Here is a 16,225-nt window from a genome sequence, read left to right on the forward strand (position 1 = left end):
CGAAAGTGGACCCTTAGGTCTGGCAGCATGGGGCCACTGGTGCTTTTGATGAGTTGCTGTGATGGAGTGGTAAAGGCAGACGTCTCGTGAAAGTGGGTTTAGGGTGGAAGAGAAAAGAGGCATTAACTGGTATGGGCAACCTTTCGGGAGAGTTTTTGGATATAAGTGATGCAAAGAAATGGAGACATACCTGTTGGAAGCTGAGTCAAGAGAAGGCATTTTTCCAAAATTGGAGAAATACCAGCATATTTGTTTGCTGATGGGAATGATTCAGTAAAGAGCAAAGTAGTAAAACAGCCACATTCCCAAAATGACAATCCACATTGTGCAAGCACACCTATAAACCAGAGGATGCACAAAAAGTACACTTAAATGGTTGCTTCTGGAGCAGAGGGTCTGGAAGGAAGGACTGTTGGGGATGAAAGGAAACAAGAGAAAGGCTTGTTCAGGCCAGAGTGCCATGAACTGTAGAGTGTGTTAAATCAGCCCTTGCAATCAGAGGGTAGAAACGAAGATGGGGGGGCGGGGGGAGAGGCCTGACACCTCTGACATCTGGCAGTGAAACCTCCAACCAGCCAGCCCCCCATCCACAGATATGTGAAGTTAGAATTAAGTCATTTGTGAAGTCTCAGGAACCTTGTCCTTTCCTAAGAAGCTGCTGACAGATGTGTTCCCATCCTAATGAGGGAACAAACCAAGAAAGAGGAAAACCTGGAAGCCCATGATGAGGCTCTAGCAAAGGAGCAGATAAATAATAAGAGGGCTATGTCCTTAGAGGATGAAAAAGATACTCTTATCAATAATTACCTCTGGGGAGTTGAACTGGGGACTTTTTACTCTTTTTTTTTTTTTTAAAGATTTATCATCTATCTATCTATCTATCTATCTATCTATCTATCTATCTATCTATCTATGTATCTATGATAGACACAGAGAGAGAGAGAGAGGGGCAGAGACACAGGCAGAGAGAGAAGCAGGCTCCATGCCGGGAGTCCGACACAGGACTCGATCCCAGGACTCCAGGATCGCACCCTGGGCCAATGGCAGGCGCCAAACCACTGAGCCACCCAGGGATCCCCTTTACTCTTACTTTTAACCTCGTGCCTTTTCATAGTAGATAGAAGTTGTAAAACATCTGTGTCTTAACTAAGCAGTTTTACTTTGTGAAATTTACCCAAAGGATGAAACTGGACAAGTGCCCAAGATACTCAGGTGCTGTCAAGATGCAGTGTTGTTTCTAATACTGAAGTCAACCTAAATGTCTATCTGTAGGAAATCAGCTAAAGAATTCTATCTCTGTACAATAGGCTATAATATAATTATGTCTTAAAAGAGATGAGTGAGGTTGTATTATTTCCATGTAAAGAAAATGTATTTCAAGATGAAAAAAGGTGGGGGGGACCCCTAGGTGGCTCAGTAGTTGAGCATCTGCCTTTGGCTCAGGCCATGATCCCAGGGTCCTAGGATCAAGTCCCACACCGAGCTCCTGCTTCTCCCTCTGCGTATGTCTCTGCCTCTCTTTCTCTGTGTGTCTTGAATGAATGAATGAATGAATGAATGAATGAACGAACGAACAAATAAATACATTTTTTTTTTAAAGGAGAGGGTCGCCTGGGTGCTCTGTTGGGTTAAGCACCTGCCTTTGGCTCAGGTCATGATCCTAGTGTCCTGGGTTTGGGCTCCTTGTTCAATGGGGAGCCTGCTTCTCCCTCTCCCTCTGCTGCTCCCCCACTTGTGTGGTCACACTTTCTCTCTCTCTCTCTGTCAAATAAATAAAATAAAATAAAAAAAAATAGAATGAAAAAAAATTCAAAATACTATAGATGGCATGGCATAAGAAGAAAAAAATCAACATATAAATATTTTAGCACAGAAATACATTTTACAATAAAAATCTATTGATCTACATTGGAGACGAAGGATGTCATATCAAACAGGCCTCAGAGTCTACAGCCAAGTGCCGGCATTCCTCAAGGGTGCAGTGCCTTGGTAAAGCCTCAAACTGGAAGATGATGGCAGTTACAATTAATGAACACTTTATAATATGCCGAAGTGATTAGGGGGAGAATTCCCAAGTGCTGTGCCATCCGCAGGGTGGGTACACTACCAGGCTGGGAGCCTCTGTCTGTGTGGGGAGCAGGCAGTGGGGCAGCAAGAACCCCTTCCTTGGGAGGTTGAGTTGAGTTCTAATTCCTACCTGCTGTTCTTTTTTCACCAATTGTCTAGTTGGTTGATTGTGCCTTTTGAAGCCAAGCTCAAACATCAGTCAGTCCAAAAAGTTAAAGACCTGGTGATCTGGTTTTGGAGTGTGGCCTCTGGAGACAGAGGGCCCCAGGTGTGTGCGAGGGCCTCCAACACTAGCTGGCGCCGGGAGCAAGGCCAAGGCTGGTTCTGGGGTCTGGAGTCTGTACAGCAAGCTCCGAGTCTCCAGCCAGCCATCCCGCTTCCCTCTGGGATATGGAATATAATCTCCCTAATCCAAGTTTAAAATTTGGCCCTGGTGGCTAGGGCTGGAGAGCACACTTCCCTTGTCACCCTGGGTCCATTTCCTTACTTGTGTGAGTCTTTTTTCCTCTTCTGCAAAACAGGCCTGAAGCCACCTCACCACGTCATTTGGACGCACTCAAAAATAGGAGGGTCCACTCTCGCCTCCCCATTTCAGTCAGCAAATGGATGGAATCAAGCCAAGGCCTGAGGTGAACCAGTAGGACTCAAAGTAAGAGAAGGGTACTTTCTGCTGCTTGTTAGCCAGAGAGAACAGTGTTGTTTTATCATTTTAAAGATCTGAGTTAAGGTTAGCCAAAGTCAAGAGGTAGTCTTTTAGTAACACCACTTTCCAGCTAACAAAAACAAGAACAAAAGGGAAGTAAGAAAGAGTTGCTCTGCAGATAGATAGCTATAGTTTGGAAACTTCATTTGTGTTTTATTTTGTTTTGCTCTGGATCTCAGAGTATGTACTGTAAATATTATTCTTAGCTGTGTTCTTCTACGTCCAGTATCCATGGTATTTGCACTCATGTTTAAGTGTGGTCCTTTAAATGTTAGTTTCCCTCAGGGGCCAGGTTGGGATCCTTATACATTCTTCTAGGGTGGGCTTCTCTGTTCCCATGGCTTTTTTTTTTTCCTTCTCTGTTTTAAAGTGTTTCTACCCTCAGGCACATCCCCACTCCAAACCTTCCCTCTGGGCCTCAGGTCCTCACACCAGATGAGCCAGCTGTTTCCACTTGTGTGTGTCTCAGATTACTCAAACTTGATGTGTTCAAAACTGCCCCTCACCTTCATCCCCACCCCCTTCCCATAACCTATCCTCCTCCTAGGACTCATATGTCCGTAAAAAGCACTATTTATCCGCTTTCTGAAGCCAGAAGCTTGAGCATTATTGTTAACTACTTCTGCACCCACTTCTCTGACTTCTAAGATAATAAACCCCAGAATATGAACACCTTTAAGGATCTTTTTAATCCATATACTTTTCTGCCAGGGTTGGGCACAATGTATAAGAAGATGCCAAAAAATTTTTAGTAATCAAGATAAGTAATTGTTCAGGGTTACATCGACCAGATGTCCCTCCTGGATTCTGAGTCTGCCAGATGGCTCATTGGGCAGCCAGTCCAGAGGCCCTAGTGGCATAGGGGACCTTAATGTTTACCAGGGGTTGGCAGGGCAGCGGGGTAGCCTGGCCCAGGCCTGTTTTTCTCCATTCACACCACTTTTGGCCTGAATGACTGCAGCAACCCCCTAATTGTTCTGCAGGCTTTCAGACCAACTCAATCTGTTTACTGCACTGTAACCAAAGTGGTGTTTCTGAAATGTAGTCAATGTCAGAATTGCTGGATAGTTTGTAATGTTTCTGGAATAATGCACCTAAGTCCTTGATGTACCTTACAAGGCCCTATCAGATCTGGTCCCTACTTCCCTCTTTAGCATCCACTTTTTTTTTTTGGTCACTCTACCTGTCAACATTAAAAGAAGGAATTTTTTTTAAAATTATGGTTTAATGTACATACAGAAAAGTGCTTATCCACTTTCTTAACGATAACATTATATCATTAAGTGTGCATTTTGGTGAATTTTCACAAACTGAACAACTCTGTAAGCAGCATCCTAGGAGATCTCCATCATGGCCCTTTCCAGTCACTGCCCCATATCAGGTAACGGTTCTCCTGACTTGTAACAGCATGGATTTGTCTTATAATTGTACTTTAAGTAGATAGAATCACAAACTCTGCACTCTTATGTCTGTTCCCTTCCTCCTCGGTATATTTGTGAGACGTGCCCATATTGTTAAGTATGGTTGTGGACCTTCCATTTGCTTTGCTGTCACAGTTTTCCATTATATGGATATGCTGTATTTTATGTATCCAGTTCTTGCACTAGGGCTGCATAGCAAAATAACCCAAACTAGGAGGTATAAGATAACTATTATGCTCACAGAGTGTGTCTCTGGTATTTGCATAGAGGACAGCAGGAGCAGCCATGATATCTGGGGCTTCAGCTGGATAACTGGGTGATGGGGTACTGTCTCTTGATGGCCTCTTGACTCACATGGCTGACTCTTGGCCAGAATACTGCTGTGTGTGGCCTCTCCCTTTGGCCTGTGCTTCCTCACAGCATGGCAGCTGGGTTCGGGGGTGCTGGGTCCTGAGAGAGTGCAAGGTGGCAGCTCTGTCTTCCTGTGACAGATTCACAAGTCATAGTGTATCAGCTCTATTCCCTTAGTCAAAACAATCACAAGCCCACCAAGGTTTAAGGAAAGGGAAAACAGATTCCAGAGCCTGGTGAAGAATGGCAAGGTCTGGAAGTGCATGTGGGACTGGGAATAGTCCTAAGGCCATTTTTTGGAAAACACAGTCTGCTGCTACTCCATTCGGCTAGTAATCAGTTTTTACCTTTCTGATCCAGCCACACTAATCATTTAATTTCTTTGAAAGAACAGCCTCTCTGTCCTCATGCCTTTGGCCATGTTGTCCCATCTACTTAGAACTAGAGCCTTCTGCTCCCTTCCTTCCTTCTGTTTCCTTCTGCTCACCGACCCTAGCTGCCTGGCTGCCTTCTACTTACCCTCCCGTCTGGGCTTAGCTGTACCTAGGTACCGGAAGCCTTTCTGACACTCCAGCCCCCAGCCTCAAGATCTCACTGAGGGCTTTACTCCCAGTCCCACTTGGCACCTTGTCCTGTCCCTCTCATCCTAGTGGTTATGAGGCAGTCCACTTGCCCATGTGCCTGTGTGTATCCCCCATCAGCGTTTAAGCTCCAGGACGGTACTCTTTCTACCTTCTACGCCAATCAGTGCCTGGCATTTGGCAACCCTCAATAAAATGGAGAAAGTGGATTCAGCTTTCAGTACACAAAATTGAACATTAGACTTTAATAATATGGATTAATTATGTGGTAGGACACACACATGTGCCCACAAGCACTAAGTATTAGAGCAAGGAGCAATTGTGGCTTTAGATCATCCCATCAAACTCCTCCTTCTTCTGGTAAGAAATGTTAACCAGAGCTGTGACTTGAGTCACCAAGCCGGAAACAGGTGCCTCTGGGACCATCCGTTAGTTCCAGGCCCACACTTTGAGGAGAGGCAGTGCAGTGTATGGGACTCTGAACCCCCCACCTACCTTCACCTCTGAAATGCAGGGGCTAAAGGGATGAAACCCAGGTGCTGCCATTTGTCATACCCTTCTCACATGTAAGCAGCAGGAATGAGTGAGGCATCGTGTCAGTCCCCCTGCTCTCCTAGCCCTGATCCTGGGCCATTTGTCAGCCAGTTAGCTAATCAGGTGAAGGAGTGAAAGAGAGCATTAGAAAAATTGAGGCCAGGCTCTACTTTTCACAAGTATTGATTGTTTGCTGGCCTCTGTTAATAGTGTGCTTTTTTTTTTTTTTTTTTTTTTAATTTCCCTCTGATGCAGAGTGTTGAGTTAATACTGTTTCTCAGTTTGTGGCATTTTATCATTGATCTGGGCAAGGCCGTTCTCTTGGTTTTATTAATTTGTGCTTTGATTTACTCCCTTTTATTCCTATTTGCCATTCTACTCCACAGCCAGCAGTACAGATGTGCTTGATGTGTATTCCCTTACTGGTGTGTTATGAATTGTTGCTTTGTGTGCATATGTGTAGTGTTTATTTTTGGTTTTGCATTTGGATGTTAGTTCGTGTTTTTCACTTAAGTGAATGGCTTGGTACTCCAAATCCTTTGTTTCTTTCTGTCTCTCTGTCTCTCTTTTTTTACTTGTCACTGTGTTCATTATCTATCCTGTATGTTCAGTCCATTGCTGATGCCTGCTACATAATGCTTCAGAGTATACATGCTCTACATGATACTCATATATATGCCTGGAGCTCACTGCTACTCAGTGCTGTAGTGAACACCCTGTGCTATCTTCTGATTGGCCTCTGGGAAACATACCCCAGAGGTGGGGTAGACCAGTGAACTTTCTAGGATCATTTCTTTTGAAGACTCAAAAGAGAGGATTGTGTCTTCTTTTTCGCCCCATTCTCTCCTAGGTACTGGGAAGGTAAGCTCCTTAGACTGCCCCAGTTTTTAACCTGGCTCTGGAATCTTACAGCAATACCATCCAGAGACAAAGGTTGGGGTTTTATTCTCTTGTGGGTCAGTTTGAAGTTTGAGTTTCTTCACTTTGAGTTGTTCAGAATCACATTGGTCCTTTTGTGTCCATGTATAAAATAAGCCACAACTGCCAAGGTCTGTTCTGTTACCCTGTTGTCCATGACTGTTTCTAGACCTCCTGTATGGAGGCAGCTTGGTAGTGCAAAGAGGCCACACAGTGGAGGCAGTCAGGCATAAGACATAACTGGCTTCTCCATGTGCTTGGTAGCCCCATCCATGAGCTGGGGTCACTCCATCGGTCCACAGGGGGGATATAGGGACCCACATGCAAGCACATAGCACAGAGCCTATCCAGGGGTAATTTTAACTCTCCTTTCTTGGCTCTTCTGTTATGAGACATGAAAGCCCCCAACAAGAGTGTTGAAAGAGCAGTGTGTAACGGGTGTGGATCTGTATTAAAATATCTGTTACCACAATGTGAATTATTTATAGATGGACTTATGTCTGGAATTTGTTTCAAAACAACCTGGGTGTGGTGGGGAGTGGGTTGGGGTAGAAATCAGGTGACCATATAATTTATTGTCCAGTCCCAGGTATGTTTGAGACTAAAAGAGAGGGCTCTTAACTATACCAGGACAGGAGTGCCAGGGTGGCTCAGTCAGTTAAGCATCTGACTCTTGGTTTCAGCTCACATCATGATCTCATGGGTCACTCTCCCTCTGCCCCTCCACACAACTCACATGCACACACTCTCTCTTTCTCTCAAATGAATAAATAAATCTTAAAAAAAAAAAATTATACCAGGACAAGCTTAAACCAAGATTGTCCAAGCAAACCAAGACATGTACACCCCAAGAGATAATGAGACAGAACTGACTCTGAGTTGATCATTGTTGAAGTTAGATGATTACCTGGGAGCTCATTATGTTCTATTTTTTGTCTGTCTAGAAATTTCCATAATAAAAAGTTGTGTGTTTTTTTTGTTTTGTTTTGTTTTGTTTTAAGGAAATATATCTATTAGACTTCTAAAGCATTCAGAAGTCCCCACCATCTAGGAAATGGCTATTGGATCTCTAGGCACTTCCATGTGGGGAGAAGTCTGTAGAAAGGTTCTGCCTGCTCTTGTTGGTGAGAGGAAAGAGAAACCACAGAGTATTCTAACTCAGTATGACTTAGTGTAGCATGGAGGCAGGGCTGACCTCTTTCCTGCCCCCAGGACTTTCAAGCCCTGCCCAGGTGGCAACCCAAGCAGAGCCCTTCACATCCGCTGTACACCATAGTGCTGGTAGCAAGGGTGCCTGCACTCTGTGTACACGCACATGTGATTACTATCTGCACCCTATGTCAGAACCACGAGTTGGGCAGGAAGCAGCATGACCGCAGTGGGTTTTTAACTACAACACTGCACCATCCTACTTAACTCTCATTGTGGTCTGGCAGTTGGTGGAGCCTTGAGTGGTAGAAGGTGGCCCCTGCTGGGAATGGACTCAAACAACAGTTTGACTTACCCTTAATTTGTTATCTCTTTCCAGTTGTACATCTGGGCCTTTTTCACACAGTTGCATGAAGTGTGATATTCATTCATCCAGCAGATATTTTCAAGAGCTTATCATATGTCATGATCTGGGAATACAGCCGTAATAGAAAAAGACTCTGCCTTCACGGAGCTTATATTGAAATGGGGGCAACAGATAGCAGGTGCATTGGTGGTGAGTGCTTAGAAGAATATAAAGTACATTGGCCCTGGGAGGGTGAATCAAGATTGGTGGCTGTTAGAGAGGTTGTGTAAGGAGGCAAGTGGGAACTAGCAGACGTCAGAGGAAAGGGCATTATAGGGGACCAAAAAACAAGTAAGTGTAACGACAGTGTGGTGGGGGCAGGTGGAGGAGGATCACCTTTCTCAAATGCTGCTGAATTTTGGAGAATTGACTTCACGTAATCATGCAGAGGTCCTTAGTAATGGCAGTTTTGAGGATTGAGGTAGTTCAAGAGGGAATGGAAGGAGAGGAAGTGAAGAGAGCCATTGCAGATAACTCTTTGAAGGTGTTCTTCATTGTAAATGGGGGCAGTTGCTGAAGGGTGGGTGTCCTTGAGAGAGTATTCTGTAGGCAGGGATGAGTGTATGTATGCGGACTCCGTAGAAAGGGAAATTATGTTTAATGGACTTGTTGTAAATGGCTCTCTGATGTGCTTTAGTAAATGTTAAATGACCCTGATCATGAGGTGTGGAGCCCTGGAGGGCCAGGTTCCATATTTTTCTTTTGGCTGGTCCCTCTACTCCCTACTAAAGGTAAGTCACAAGTGTTGGGTCTGTTTTCAAAATATCCCAAAATGTCAGATAATCTTCTGTCTGTAATCTTTTATTATACAAATGGTTATTAGCTTTTAAGTTATAAGCCCAAACCCTTTTGACAATCCAAGTGTATGGATCCATTCCCCCAGACAAAAACATCCCTGCCACAGAACCTGCCATATTATTTCAGGATGTTGACAGACCCTGAGATGTTCATTCTAGAAGTGTTCAGGTTAAGAAGCTGCATGTCAGGTATGCTCACTAGATGTTCACTTAAGACTAGAAAAAATATGAAAAGAATGAGAACTCTGCAGTCATGTTGCCTCTCTCCTTCCTAACAGATCATTATGAGCCTAGAAATTATATTCAGGGCTTTGCCATATTTCCTTACCACTTAATAAACAGAGTAAAATGAATGGGCAGACAAGACAGGCTGACTCACTTGGTTGCTCGTCCAACTTGAGTGTGGCAAATAGTTGTGCAATTTTCAGTGGTGCTCCAAGAGAGGATATCATGCTCCAGCAATTTTTAGCAGTCAGGGAACCCCAGCTACCTCCCCCCTTTAAGATTTGATTGTTTAGGAGAATAACCATGTCTCCTATAACTTTCTTCATTAATTTTCTATTATTGCTATAACAACTTATCACAAATTTGACAACATAAATTTACTCTCTTACATTTTTGGAGGTTAAAGTCTGAAATAGTCTGGGCTAAAAATCAAAGTGTTGGCAGGATCGCATTCCTTCTGGAGGTTCTAGAGCAGAACCCATTCCCTCACCTTTTCCAGCTTCTAGAGGCTCCCACTTTTCTAGACTCATGGCCTCTTCGATTCTTCAAAGCCTGCAGCGTAGCATCTTCACATCTCTCTTTGACATCTGCTCTCCTGACTCTCCTGTCTCTCTTGTTCCCTTGTAAGGAAATTTGCAATTACATTGGGCTCCCCTGGATAATCTGGGATGATCTCCCATTCTAAAATCCTTAATTTCTCCCACCAATGAAGCCCTTTTTGTCCTATTCCCAGGAATCTGGGATTAGGATCAGGACATCTTTGGGGAACCATTATTCTGCCTGTCGCATGTTTGTATAGCTTTTTACACATAGGTTTCCATTTAATGGCGAGGCTGGCAGAATTATTCCTGTTTTACAGACCAAAAGAAAAGGAGTTCAAGGAAGCTAGGCGACTCGGCCTTGGCCACGTAGCTTATGACTTGAATGGTGGAATTCTGAGTCCAGATCCATGTTGTTTCATTCTGTTTGGTTGCTTATTTTTTTAGGTATCTTTAAGTGATACTGATCAATATTTAGGTTCCTGATGCCATTATTTTGGTAAGTTGTTGTGCTGATTTGAAATGAAGGGATGTCAGGGATGCCTGGGTGGCTCAGTGGTTGAGCATCTGCCTTTGGCTCAGGGTGTGATCCCAGGGTCCTGGGATCAAGTCCCACATCAGCCTGCGGAGAGCCAGCTTCTCCCTCTGCCTATGTCTCTGCCTCTCTCTGTGTGTCTCTCATGAGTAAATAAATTTAAAAATCATTAAAAAAAAAAGAGGGGATGTCAAAATCTGTGCAAAAATAGTCATCAAGGTAGAAATGTCAACATGAAGAAGGAATTGTTTATGTGGTCCTCCCATTGCATAAACGTGTATAAGGTGCAACACAGGGTCAGCTTACTGTTTTAATATTTTGTCCACTGAGATATACTTGATTTTACATGTTATATCATATCACAGGTTTTTTGTTTGCCAGCCAAGCAGATTGCTTATCATTGGGAGACCCCTGACTTTCATCACTTTGGCACTAGTACTGTGAATAAGGATTTGTGAGGTATTGCCACCTTCCTTCCACCATGTTGAAGTGTCTTTCCTCTTGCTAACTCCCTGTACCATTTTTGTGTACCACACTCAAAGCGATCTGAAGCACAGATAGGAAAACCAGTACAGTAGCATGCTTTATGTGTCTTGATAGGGGTCATACGCTATTTTAGGGAGGGAGCTTAGAATTGATGATCCTTATAGCTCATGCTTTGTGTCTGGAGGGTCTCTGGGGAATCCTTTTTTAACTCATTGGTCAGTACCTCCTAGCTCTCTAGGTTCTTTGCATCTCCTCTGTGGTACTCACAGCCGTGGATGACAGAAAAGCCAGGAGTGAAGCATGAAGGCTTTCTCTAAACCTTAGAGTTCCCTTTGATAAGATTGATTGTTCTACTGCAGTTAGGCTCTCAAAAACAACTCTATTCTATTCTTTTGGCTTCTTCCTCTTTAGATTCCATTTCAAAGCACAGTTGTGGCCTACAGGACTGTGTCCTCTGAGTTCCTGCTTCCATCTACTTCTGTGTTGGAGGTACAGCTGAGCAGAGGATGCCCTGCTGGGAAAGGGCCAGGTCTAGGCCCAGGCAAGAAGCCAGCCAGCATTCATTCTGCCAAATAGCCAAGCTCAGCCTGCAGTATTGTTGCGTGCCAGGGCCCAAGCTGGAGCTGATAGTTGTTAGGAAGTGAATACAGCAGCACGTGTGCTGCATCCTGAGATTACATTGAGAGCTGTGGAGGAGTTTTCCAGCAGACCTTCAGTGACATGAAGGCCAGGGCTGTCGGCATCAGTAGTGCCAGGCAAATGATGTTTTTTTTTTTTTTTTTTTTTTTTTTTTTTTTAAATTTTTTATTTATTTATGATAGTCACAGAGAGAGAGAGAGGGGGGCAGAGACACAGGCAGAGGGAGAAGCAGGCTCCATGCACCGGGAGCCCGACGTGGGATTCGATCCTGGGTCTCCAGGATCGCGCCCTGGGCCAAAGGCAGGCGCCAAACCGCTGCGCCACCCAGGGATCCCGGCAAATGATGTTTTTTAATATGAGCAGTCACTTAGATGTGAGTGTCATGTCCATTTGCCTGGTGAGTCAGATTCTGGTTGAACATGATACAGTAGTATGTTCAAGTGTTTTCCTTCTTGTCAGTGAAATTCCCATCAACCATATGGACACCGAGGTAGATGATGCCTTCAGGAGCTCAGAAATGAACTATTGATCCTGTATAGATTTTGTGTGAATCTTTGCTTCTTTGTCCTTTCCCTTCCATAACTCTCCTTTTCACTTTTAATTCCACCTCCTCCAAAAAATTCATTAAAAAAAGCAAAGTTCAGGCCAGCCCTGGTGGCTCAGCGGTTTAGCACCGCCTTCAGCTCAGGGTGTAATCTTGGAGACCTGGGATCAAGTCCCACGCCGGGCTTCCTGCATGGAGCCTACTTCTCCCTCTGCCTCTCTCTCTCTCTCTCTCCTCTCTGTGTCTCTCATGAATAAATAAATAAAATCCTTTAAAAAATAAAATCATAAACTGCAAAAAAAAAGAAAAAAAAAGAAGAAGAAGCAAAGTTTGTTGATTTAAAAAAAAAAAAAATCAATCAAGACCCCAGGATTTGAAAAAGAATATCAGAGAAACAGGCCAAGAGCAGGGTGGTTCCACAGACCTGGCTGCTGGCACCTGCTGTGAATGAAGCTGGACCTACATGCCTGATGTCCTATTCAGTGTCCCCAACTGGAATTGGAAGAAGTGAGGCTCCCTTCTGTTGCTAACCATTCCACAAATCCTCTGCAGGTGATAACTGCCCTTTTTTGCCCAAAGGGATTTTATTGTTCCCTTTGTCTTTTTTGAGGTGACATGGTTTGTGGCCCCACCGTTTGCTGTTGAATTTATGAAGAAAAGGCTGAGGATTCCTGCGTACATCTAAGAGTGTTCTCTAGAGTTGCCCAAACACTGGAAAACCCACTTCAGCAGCAACTATGGATATTGGGTCCAAGGGCCATAGATGTGTGGTGTGTTAGGGATTGGAATGAGGTGGGGCAGCCATTGGGAGGAAAGCATGGTATTTAGCTAAGTAACTATGCATTTCCTGGCCAGACCTGTCTCTCCCATTGCCTAGCTTTTAGGTGATCACTAATATCTAAGTATTTAAAGAAATTCTGGCTTGATTCCTTAGACAGTATTACTCTTGTAATAGAGAATCCATCCCTCAAATAAGACATCTCTAAAATAAAAGCCAAATGTTAATCTGGAGTCTACCTACACACTATTTGAATCATGATTGGATGCTCCTGAACTTGACTAAGCATGGTAGCTAGGTGACCAAGGATTATATTTTACATTCATCTTCCCTGGGCACTAGTTGGGGACTTGATCACAGTCACTCTGAGGCTTTTATCTTTTCCATATTCATACTTGCTCAGGCTTGGATCATCAGACCATCATGTTCCCACTTCCCCCTTTCCCCAACACTTCCTCTTAAATAGTCCTAGGGCCTCTCTCTGGAAGAAGTAGGTTAGAGTGGCAAAGGAAACAGAACAGATTAATAGCCATAGCTCCTGTTCCGGCAAATGTCTTTCCTCTTATTCACTTGGCTAGAATGCTGTTTTTGGGCTCCACCTGCCTAGAGTTTCTGTAAAAGCGGAGTGGGCTTGATGTCATCAGACACATACATATCCATGTGCACACCCTGCAGCTCTTCCCTTTGTTCCCTCTGTAGATATCTTGATTGAGCCAGTTCTCATTTGCAGTAAATAAACAGGAGTAAATGTATCGGGTATATGATTGGGATTTGGTCTATATATGTAGATTTAAATATCCATATATGTATTTCTCATATATTCACTGATTCTAAGGCACATGCATTTCACAATTTAACAACTCAAAAATCAGTATGTATCATATCATCACACCTTAAGATTATAATTGGCAGAGGTTTTCTTTTTTTCCCTCTCTTGAAGGTTTATAATAATGTCTCTTTAAATTGATGGCATCTTAGAGTCCACAAAATATGTTATGTAGGATCAACTCATTTTTCATTTCTTTGCCTGTTCTTCAGACCAAGAAATAAAATAGGGAGATTTAACAGTTAGCCTTAGTATATTTGAGCTGTACTGCATGCAGCATAAGTAAAATGGCCACCTCACATTCCACATATCTTTTTCTCTGTACAGAACACTCTTTAGAGTGTTTAGAACAACACTGGGCACTATATAAATACTGCTAAATAGCTTGCAAAAGACCACCTGGCTAGTGATAGGGAGAGCCTGGTTCTTCTGACTCTTGATACAGTTTTCTTTCCTTCAAACCAGTCAGCTGGAATCCAGAAACAGCAAAAATATGTTGGGGGTGGAATATTCTGTGCTTAGAGTAGAGAGATTGGAGATCACTACTGAGAGAATCTTTATAGTAGGTAAAAATTGGGAATCCAAACACCCACAAAAGGAAAAAGCTAAACACAATATATTAACACTATAGAATACATAGACATTAAAAATGATATAAGTGTGTGAATTGTTGCTGATGCAAGGAAGTGTGTATATTTAAAAAATAGAATATTAATATCCAGACAGAGAGGATTTTGGGACAGTAATGGCTGGAATGCACATCTCATCTTTTTGACTTACAATGCCAGCTATTTACCTCCTCGAGCCAAGCAGCAGGGCAGGCAGCCATGGCCCAAGAGTTAGAGAGGCTGAGTTCCTGAGAAAATGCCAAGACACAGAAGTTATGGAGTTGGAGGTAAGAGATCTGGAAGAGGTACAAGAAATTTGACGTATCAGTAATAGGAATATTAGAAGGAAAAGAAGGTAGAGGAAGAGTGTATTGGTCAGGACAGGCTAGAACTAGGTTGATGATGTAATAAAAATAGTCCCATAAGCTCAGTAGTTTAAACTCAACAGATTCATTTTTTTCCCCCCACAGTACAGTACCCAGTACAGGTTAAAGTTGCCGGGTGCAGGGGCGGTATGTGGAGTGGTAGTCTGCTCATTGTTACCTAGGAACCTCAGGTGGTAGAGGGTTCATCTCAATACAGCAGTTCAGGTCTGTGGTGAATCATAAGCTAGTGCTTAAAGTCTGCTGTCTGCTTGGCAGTGTATACATTATTACTTTTACTCACATTTCACTAGCCAAAGCAAATCAAAACCTCACTTTTAACTTCAAAGTGAATAAGCAAATGCAATCTTACTATAATATATAGCTAGGAGGAGGAACACTAGAAATAATTGGTGAACAAACTCATGACTTACCACTAAGGGAATAATTAAGACACATCTAAGCATATCCTGGTAAAATATTTGAACTCTAAGGATGACAGGAAAAATCTTCCAAGCTTTCAGGGCAAAGAAACACATTACTTACAAAGGAAAAAGAATATCAAATTTTCTATTTGCAGCATCAAAAAGCTAGAATATGGTAGAATTTATCTGTAGACCGTTGAGGAAAAAACAGAAAACAACTCAATAATCCTATACTCAGGCCGACTTTTATTCAACATAATATTAAAAGTCCTAGCTAGAGCAATTAGGCAAGAAAAAGAAATAAAAGTCCTCCAAATTGGAAAGGAAAAAGTAAACTATGAAATGACATAGTATTATTATATAGAAAATCCTAAAGCCTCCACCAAAAAATTGTTGTACCTGATAAATTCAGTAGAGTCAGTGATGTATCAGAAAAAGAAATTAAGAAAACAGTTCCATTTACAATAGCATCTAAAACAAATACTTAGGAATAAATTTAGCAAGAAGGTGAAAGATTTGTACACTGAAAACTATAAGACACTGATGAAAGAAATTGAAGAAGACACAAATAAATATATTTCATGTTCATAGATCAGAAGAATTAATATTGTTAAAATGTGATCTACACATTCAGTGCAATCCATATCAAAATTCCCGTAACATTTTTCACAAAAATAGGAAAAATAATCCTAAAATGTGCATGGAACCACAAAAGATCCTGAATAGTCCAAGCAATCTTAAGAACAATAAGACTAGAGATATCACACTTTCTGATTTCAAATTATGTTACTAAGCTATTGTAATCAAAACAGTATGGTATTGGCATAAAAACAGACACATAGACCAATGAAACAGAATAGAGGCCAAAAATAAACCCATGCATATATATGGTCAGTTATTTACAAAGGCACCAAGAATATACCATGAAGAAAGGATAGTTTGTTCAGTAGTGTTAGTTGGGTATTCACATGCAAAAGAATGAAACTGGATCCCTATCTTACACCATATACAAAATCAACTCCAAGTCGATTAAAGATGTTAGTAAGCGACCTGAAACCCTAAAATCCTGCAGTGTATGATGGAAATTTGCTAAAATCTTAAGTCTTCTGGGACACCTGGGTGGCTCAGTGGTTTAGCGTCTGCCTTTGGCTCAGGCCATGATCCTGGGGTCCTGGGATCGAGTTCACATCAGGCTCACCACAGGGAGCCTGCTTCTCCCTCTGCCTATGTCTCTGCCTCCCTCTCTCTCTGTGTGTCTCATGAATAAATAAATAAAGTAAAAAATCTTAAGTCTTCTCACCCAAAAGAAGAGTTATGTAAATATGTGAGGT

The 16,225-nt window shown here is 42.6% G+C and overlaps 1 protein-coding gene across 3 annotated transcripts in view; it reads left to right on the plus strand.

Annotated features, from left to right (window-relative positions):
• The window catches only part of ZNRF1 (zinc and ring finger 1), a 104,311-nt gene that overhangs the window by 64,393 nt on the left and 23,693 nt on the right, over positions 1 to 16,225 (plus strand). The gene's annotated exons all lie outside the window — the stretch shown is intronic.

This window comes from Canis aureus, chromosome 3 (genome assembly GCF_053574225.1).
Source record: "Canis aureus isolate CA01 chromosome 3, VMU_Caureus_v.1.0, whole genome shotgun sequence".
Taxonomy (NCBI): domain Eukaryota; kingdom Metazoa; phylum Chordata; class Mammalia; order Carnivora; family Canidae; genus Canis; species Canis aureus.